The 9,184-nt window shown below is 33.7% G+C and overlaps 1 long non-coding RNA gene across 12 annotated transcripts; it reads right to left on the bottom strand.

Annotated features, from left to right (window-relative positions):
* Positions 1-273: 273 nt before the first annotated feature.
* Positions 274-2,094, bottom strand: LOC149189478 (uncharacterized). 12 transcript variants are annotated; one of them, XR_016256388.1, is made up of 7 exons: positions 1,931-2,094; positions 1,679-1,789; positions 1,280-1,307; positions 866-957; positions 650-720; positions 442-518; positions 274-350 (listed from the first exon to the last, which is right to left on the bottom strand). It is a non-coding gene; the product is annotated as an uncharacterized LOC149189478 (long non-coding RNA). The 12 variants fall into 12 exon arrangements; XR_016256386.1 differs by having other exon boundaries at positions 442-515; XR_016256387.1 differs by lacking the exon at positions 650-720 and having other exon boundaries at positions 442-538.
* Positions 2,095-9,184: the final 7,090 nt, after the last annotated feature.

The following is a 9,184-nucleotide window of genomic DNA, read 5'->3' as shown; positions in this document are numbered from 1 at the left end:
GGAGCAACATGAAATTTGACATACGTAGTAAATAACATCAATGTGAGTGTAACCATCTATAATCATTTTGCTTATAGGAAACGCTGCTTCTAGTGTCATGTAATTCATTTACTGAAATTTCAGAAAACAAATTTCTAAATAATAATTTTGAGCATCATCTAATTTAATAGAGAACTGGCAATATAGAGAATAACCATATAACCTCTGGCGTTAGCTAGGGTTTACTATTTTTTTTAGAATAACAAACAGAGAATATGAAGGAAGGCGTATCCACCTGGTTGAGACAGGTAGTTTGGTCGTATGCTTTATTGTCTCCCCTTCTCCGGCATGTTCTCTCATCTCTCCAAAGACTGCAAGCAAAGATTGAAAAAACAATCAATGGCTAGAATCATTCTGTTTATATATGAATGATAAGAAAACCAAACAAAGAAGCAAACCCACCCAGGGGAAAAAATTGGAGAACTGTTAAGTTGAAACAACATTCCTTGAATCATCGATCCCTGACCCTTAATAACCTGCTGCAAACCAGAGCTCATTTCTATCCATAAATCAAAACAAGACAAAAATCATGCAATGCTATATAAATCGTCACCTTGAAATCGAAATAATCAATAAAAAGTTTTAACCTATGACCAAAATAACCAATAACCTGAAACCTCGATATAAAAATCATCGGAGTATTTATCTAAATTAGAATGGGAATCATTCGAACCCAGAGCCCTGGAACAGAATCATCGGAATTTTTATCCACGTATTATTCGGAATCTGAACCCGAAAACCAGAATGGGATCGGAAACCTGCTGGACCAGAGCCCGGATGGTATTCAAAAAGGTTTAACCTCTCCAAGACAATGAAACACTCTTACAAATAAAACGCATCAAGGAAAATCATCTATAAAGCTCCTCCACTCCAACGAATTTCACCTCTACCGGTCGTTCTTCCGTTTTTTTGTACATCCTGCAACAAACCAAATCCCCCAAGTAAACAACGCAAACACACAGGTAAGCAACTTCCAGCGAAGCTTGCTTTTTAGTCAAATTGGCGGAACTTATCTCTAAATAATTATTTACTTTAATTTAGCAAGACTTATTCACTAGATTAACCGCACCTTTTACAGGGTTAGCGGTTTTACCTAAATGGAAAATGTATGAAAACGGCCAACTGCACATATGAAAGTACCTCATGTAAACTACAAAGACGATATGATCTGATACCCTATCCGCACTCTCCTTGAATTCACTGACAAAATAAGTATTAAAGGCATCATGTCCTCTTTTACCTACGCAAAGTATTCTTCACACTTTCTCCTGCAATTCAACTGCAAACGAGTAAGTACTTTTGGTTCTTTCTCCTGCAATTTGACAGCAAACCATTTGTGAGACGGAGAGTAGGAGATAAAATCACGACTTAGATGAACCAAAAGAAACCACATGTCGTCATCTTCAATTCGTTGTGGCATAACTCTCTTAACTTCTTTTACATGTTTTAAATAATTAACCACTTCCAAAAAATATGTTAGAAGGCGCAAACGATCTATATCAATAAGATCATAAAACAACTATTGCCGGTATAATAATAAATAATAACTATTTAATCTTTCTTAACAATTATGACGGCTCCATCCATCAAAATAAAACATAAATGCCGAGACAAAGGATGCAAACGCACAGGGGGATACCTTGATTTTCTATGATGTCAGCCCCTTGCGTAGGGCATCCTTGTCTCCACTGTATTTCACGGCAACTCCTATTTCTTACCCGTGAGGCAAAAACCTCCCCACCACAGTCAGCTAAGATGAGTATATAGTAATCAGCTTAACGAGAGTTAGGACAGATAAAAAACTCTAATCATGAACAGAGCGCAAAGACGAAAAGATACATTCCCATATCAAAACGGCATAAATTAAAGCGTATGATAATCAGATACGTACCAGGAGGCCGCGGGCGCGCCCGAGACGGAGAGCCGAGGCCAGACACCACCATGAACGAAACAGGAGCAACAGGGAGGCAGAAAATATGGCTTCCAGCCGGGAGAGGCTGGAAGAGGAAAACCAAAAGGATGCCTTAGAATGGGGATATATAGATGGGCTGTGATTTCCGCCAGAAGGTGGCCATGTAGCAGCAGAGACGTGATTCAGCTTGACAGTGGCACTTGGAAAAACGACAGCAACCGGAGCATGAGGAACGCCGGGTGTCCAGTGAGAGAGCAGCTGATAAACAGACAGGTGGGTTCCCCTGATGGAGGTGGTCCAGTGAGAGACCAGCTAATAAGCAGACAGGTGGGTACCTCTGTTGGGTGGGTTGGTAGCTATTGGTGGTTGCTGAGGACTTCCTGTGTAGAGGCGACCCCCATGATTTCCGAGGCTTGGATCTACAGATGGCTGGGGGTGTGTGGCTGCACCGTCTCGACGCTCTCTTAACTTCTTTTACATGTTTTAAATAATTAACCACTTCCAAAAAATATGTTACAAGGCGCAAACGATCTATCTCAATAAGATCATAAAACAACTATTGCCGGTATAATAATAAATAATAACTATTTAATCTTTCTTAACAATTATGACGGCTCCATCCATCAAAATAAAACATAAATGCCGAGACAAAGGATGCAAACGCACAGGGCATCCTTGTCTCCACTGTATTTCACGGGATCTAATGCACATAAAGCGGATAAACTTAGAAATGATCGAATGCGTGCCTGGACAGAATTCGTACCTACGGAGAGTATACCGATTAAATGATCGCACGTGCCTACATTTGTACCTGCAGTTTGCTAAGAGTATGTCCAGAGAAATCGGTCCTTGCATCAACATATGACACGTAAACACCCACACAGAACATTGTTGTTACATCAATCTCGTATTCTCTTTACATATTACTTGATGTGAAGAGAACATGCTGAATGTCAATTGAAAAAACATTTTCGTATGGAGTACTCTGTAATGCGACCTTTTAGAGATGAATGTGACATTGCTATGGATGATGGCTTATGGCAAAGATGATGGGGTCTCAAATTTTCCGGCGGCTCCAATTTCCCTGAGGTACGTTTTCATCTCGGGGAGGTCTGACAACGAACAGGAACCGTCACCACCACTGTCCTGCCGGAGTGATACGTACAGTGTGCTGCATTCAATTTGATATTTGATATTTCAAATTTTAACGCGCCCCCGAAAACACTTCGTGTTTGATATTTCATATTTCAAATTTTAACGCGCCCACGAAAACACTTCATGAATTCAAATATCTAAAAAAAATTACTTGTCGCTAAAATTAAGTCAAATTTACTTGAATAATAATTAATAAATTCACACCAATAAATAAAAATCTTAATAAATATATATAGATATGAATTGTCTCCATAGTTAAAGCCTTAACTATTTACCATAACATTAATGCAAAAGATATAAAAATGATTTAATCTGTACAAAAATTAAACCATGAAATTATGATTAAAATTATATGCATAACTATTACAAATATAAATGTTGAATAAAATGATTTAATTTCTCCAAAGATTAAACCATCAAATTATGATTAAAATTATATGCATAACTATTTAGAAGGTGAGTTATATATATATATATATATATGCCTTATTTTAATGAGTAACATTATAAAATATTTAAAAATTATATGATTTTGTTTTCTAGTGTGTAGTGTGTATGAGGCAATAAAATAAAATTATATATTTAAATAACTAATTAATAATAAAAAAAGAAAATAATAATAATAAAAAATTGTAAAAACTAGAATGCATGATTTTGTAAAAAACATAACTTAATTAAATTAAAAAATAATAAATCACAAAAATAAAACGACAAATAAAATATTGTACTGTTGAATGCCAATCACCTAATATTGTTTATATATATATATATATATATCCTTAAATTGAAAATATGCAGCAACAACAAAACTTATAATTCATGAAAATAGAAATAATAGAAAAAGGGAAAAATCAAAATCAAAAAGTTAAATAAAACAAAAAAGTAACTAATAGATTAGAAGTTACTAAAAACCCATAATATGACATCACCTAATCACCTTACAAATAAATAAATTGAAAAGAAATAATAATAAATAACAAAAATTCAATTCTTAGTGTTAAACTATGGATAAAATGGAGAAATTTTAGGTTACAAACTATACGTAGTCAAAACAAAATTGAATATGTAATACCATGCCACATATAATAATAGAAACCAATGTAATAAAGAGTAGAAATATTAAATAAAAGATGAAAGTGGCATCATACTAGATTTTATGTTTTAATTATTTTTAATGAAGGAATGCACATTTTTTGGGAAATTTACTAAACACTTATTCTTAATTTGAGGATGGCATCTTAAGTAAATTAATTGATTGCAATTTTGGCAATCTAACTCTATGAAAACATAGAGTAAGATCCATAATACTCACAAATAGACAACCAATCTACGAACTAAACCACCCTCAACAACTTTCTTGTACTTCACACAACTCAGCCACTAAAACTATCCCTCAACAATAATGAAAAGACATATTAATGGTGTGAGAATGTCTTATATATCATGTCTCTTTCAAACAATCATAAAGACTATTAACTAATAAATTTTAGAAAGAGAGAGAAAAAGTGTATAAATTTAATTTACTAATAATTTCGCATAAATTTTGAATTCATTACATAGTAAAAATTTGATTATTCAAAATGTAAAACAAAAATTATTATTATTTAAAACTATATATACAACTTTTTTGCATAAATATATTTCAAGAATATGTTGCGAGAGCGAGCAACTAGGATTTTCTATTCGCCATTGGTCCTCCCCATCACATTGATCGTTTTGTTGTAGATATGGGGCTTCATTTGTGGTTGATTGCATATTTTTTTAGTCTTCATGATAGATCTAGAATTTTGCCATTAAATCAGGGCGTCTTGGTTTTTAGTTGGCTCAATTTGTTATCAGCTCAAATGTTCTTTCCCTATTCCATGTGTTCACAGCTTATTGGGGTTTTCCCTACTGTCGAACTATGATATGGTGCTGTTTCTCTCATCTTTGAGTGGTTGAGATCATTACTTGTTCAATGGGCTCCTCGTTTTTTCGTAGTTGAGATCATTTATTGTTCAATGGTTCTCCCAATAAGATTTGTTAAAATGGTGGAGTCAATTCCCTCTCTTGATCTGGAGTTTTCTTCCTCTGTGAAGAAAAATGTGACTACATTGAAAAAGTTAGGCGTGATTGGTAAGTTAACTGGCCATTAGCCTAGCTAAAATTATGTTTTAGAATAGACCTATGTTAATTGAGTAAACCATGAGCCCATTGGTATTTTCTGTTGTGCAAATGGTTATTATGCTTTTTTTTTTAAAACAAGGAGGACATGGATCAAATCTACAAATATGGACATTATTTCATGGGCACTAGAGGAATGTTTCTCACCCAATGGTCTATAAATTTCAATCCCGCGATGGAAATTTTTTCTGCACTAATGTGGATCATATTGCGATATATTCCCCTTCTTTGTTGGGGTGAAGGTATTTTCAATGATATAAGAGATCAATTAGGTAAATTTATTTCTAGTGATATGGAAAAGGAAAATAAATTCTCTTCTATTAGAATTTGTGTTGAAGTGGATTTTTCAAAAGGCCTTCCTGAGGCGATTCAATGTAACTTGGATGGTTGGTCATATCTTCAAGCCCTGAATTATGAACAAGTTCCCCTTAAATGTAATTTTTGTCATGAGTATGGGCACTTTGCAAAATTTGTCCTAAGGTTCCAACCTCTCATCTTTAACAATGAGCAAGGAGCATTTAAATTAGTTACAAGCAAACATAATGGGCATTTGACTAAGAGGTTGCATGCTAACAAGCCTGAATCTCATCAACATCCTTCCTCTAGTAATATATACGAAGTTTTGAAGTCCCCGGAAACTAAAGTTATGGGTGTTGAGGCTTAAGTTCATAAGTCAATCCCAAATCAAGTGTCTCCAAAAATATTAATTCATTTGTTGAGGAAAAGTCTTTGTCCAAGGATACTAGCAAAATCCCTCTTACATAAAATAAAGAACAAGAAAATATAATGGAGGATGACAAAGATATCAAACCCCCCTCTTCTTCTCATTCCTGTTCAAATGTGCTAAAAAATAACTTGTGATCTTCCCTCCTTTAACAAGAAGTAGGAAAGATCGGAGAAATAAAACCCCCAAAATCTGGTACCAAGAATTCTCTTGCCTCCAGTGGGTCCAATGGTGGGTTGATTTCTATCAAATTTTAGAAGTGTTTTGTTTTTGCATCATCCTATGCAAGAAATTTGTAAGAAACTACTCACATTCTCAAGAACCAATAGGTGCAAGTTTTAGAAGGTCTAGTATTGGATCTCTGCCCCCTTCCTTTTTTGGGTGGAGGATGGATTTTAGCTCCTTAAATTCATGAAAAACATTTTTTTAGTGATGGTCATTCTCATATACTTGTTGTGTGTTCCAAGTAGAGATTTGTATTATACCAAGTGGAGATTTGTGTTAATACCTAGAGGATATATATGTGTGTGTGTGTGTGTGTGTGTGTGTATGTATACATGTATACTTCAAATTATTAATAAATTTATGAATACCATATCATATTGTGATAATTTTGATGCCTATTTAAAAATTCAGTGATAATGTGTTCTAAAAATATTTGTGTAATTAACTTATACCAAACAAGGGCAATAGTTGTGATGCAATAGAGTCCCTTCCTCTATTGCTAATTAATTGAATAAGGCAGCGTGTGATGCACATTTCATCGTTAGTGTGGGGTCCACATTTCATCATTATTTGAGAATGTTTTTTTGTAGTTGAAATATGTCATTATTTTTGCCTCTACACATGCACAATAAAATTCTTCCTCCTCACAACAAGTCGTTTTTTCGTTTATTCATTATTAAGTCTGCATTTCATCCTATTTCAAGAACACTTTTCACACTTGTAATATGTTGTTATTGTTGTCTCCACACATGCACAACGAAAGCCACCTTCACACATATTTCGCTTCGGCACAACTTCCTCCGCACATATAGTCATTTTTTCATTTATTCATTATTAACCGCTAACCATTTTTCCTCCCATTCATAATTATTATATGTTCTAATTAAAACAATTAATATTTTCTTAGAATAGGAAAATACCAATCGACTAAAATAATATAAATGAAGTTGTCTATTGCTAAAAGATAACAACTAGCAAAAAACATACCAAATTAAAGTTTTGCATTACTAAACTAACAATAATTCGTAATACAGTGCCGAAGAAACTCATTGTGCGGAAGTGCGGAGCATATGTACTTCTCTACATAATGAGCCATCATTTGCATTTCTATCCTCCACGTCGTTTATATGCTTCCGCACTAAAGACTCTACACCCTAGATCTTTTTGTGGGGAACAAGTGTGGGAGTGTGGAGTTTCATTTGAGCTCTCACTACACACAAAACACCATCAAAACAAACATCCTTCAATGTGCAATTGTTCGGACCACTTCAATTCATAATGTAATGATAGCCAAATATTTTAACCAATATACACTACACTAGAAATTTACACTTACAAAACAAGTTCGAATTAATTGTAATCATGATAATCATCTAAACATTTGCCAAATGCGAACATGAAATTGGCAAAGGTGAATGTGTTTAAAAGCATGTAGTATTGTAGAGCTTTTGTATTTATGCACTATTGTTATACACCATTGAATACACAATCTCAGCTTTGAAGACTGAAGGATTTTATTGCTAATATTTTAGTATTAAAACATAATCCATATTTTTTTCAGTATAACATTGTTTATGCTTATATTATTGATAATATTTTAATTTTAAATAATGCATACCACTGCTATTTGATTGATTCTCTTTGCATGAAGCTTTGCGCACAGTGAAAAGTTCTAGCCACTTCTGCATTGACATTGGAAGTTGTTATTAGTTGATAAATAGGTTCAGCAGATGTATACAATATCATTGGTATTATTTTAATTGTAAATAATGCTTATCTTTGTATTTTCAAAGACTTTTGTGTTTATGCTTCCGTGTGTAAGTGCACAGGAAGTCCATTGCATGGAGAAAGCTTTTTGTTTTGATCTCCACACATCGCACTAAAATATTTTATTGCTAATATTATTGGTAATATTTTAGTTATAAATAATGCATATGTTTGTATTATCTTTTCGCTTTATTTTAGTTATATATAAAACGTTCAATGTGCGGATCTTTTTACTCGCACAACGACTTCTATTACTAATATTGTAGTATTAAATAATCCAACTCTCGCATCATTGAACATAAGCTTTGTTTGTGCTTATGTTTCTAAAATTAGGCGAAGGAAGCTTTCAAGCTTTCATTATGCAGATGTTCGTAGTCCGCACCAAACGATTTGTTTAAGTGCGGAGAATGAGTGCAAAAAAAGTTGAAAGATAATAGAAAATGTTGTAGACACACTTCGTAGACAATATATAGTGTCATTTTTCATTCATCAAATTTAATATTTCATATATGCTTCCGCATTAAAGACTTCATATTCTAATATTGCTTACGATTGCATATTCTTGTGCATTTGCTTCAAGTAGGAGTCAATGACCTTCGATGATGTTTCTTTGCATATCGTAGTACCATGGAAATGTTCTCCATAATACCATATCTAGGAGTCAACGACCTTCAATGATGTTTCTTTGCATATCGTAGTCCCATAGAAATGTTCTCCATGGGGCCATCCTCCAATTCAAATCATTTGATATCCCCATCATAATGATAGATGTAGTTATGCACACATATCTTCGACTAATTCTTATTCTTGAATAAATACAATGGTATGTTGGCCATAGGAGACGGAGTTTGTTAGAGAAGCGTATTACTGCATGCAGTTCCAATTATGCTCTTTCATATGGATGAAATGCGAGCGTGTTATATTCTGGCAAGAACAGGAGTTGGTTATTCCATATGGTTTCTACCTCAGTAGTTAATTGAATAAAGGTTATGTGTAGTGCGATTTTTTTTTTTGTACAAAACCACATTTCATTGAACAAAACCTTTGTTTACCCAAGTGTGGAGAAAGTTCATTATGTAAAAGAAGCTTTCAAGCTTTCATTGTTCGATTATCCACACCTTGAACTGAAGGCTTTTATTCCTAATATTTTGTTATTAAAATATAATCCATATTTTCTATTCGGAATAACATTTTTTATG

The sequence above is a fragment of the Pinus tabuliformis genome, chromosome 3_1, assembly GCF_031772625.1.
Source record: "Pinus tabuliformis cultivar Carrire ecotype Pingquan chromosome 3_1, CPIR1, whole genome shotgun sequence".
Classification (NCBI taxonomy): domain Eukaryota; kingdom Viridiplantae; phylum Streptophyta; class Pinopsida; order Pinales; family Pinaceae; genus Pinus; species Pinus tabuliformis.
Note: the sequence above shows the minus strand (reverse complement) of the source record. Positions and strands in the feature narration are given on the sequence as shown.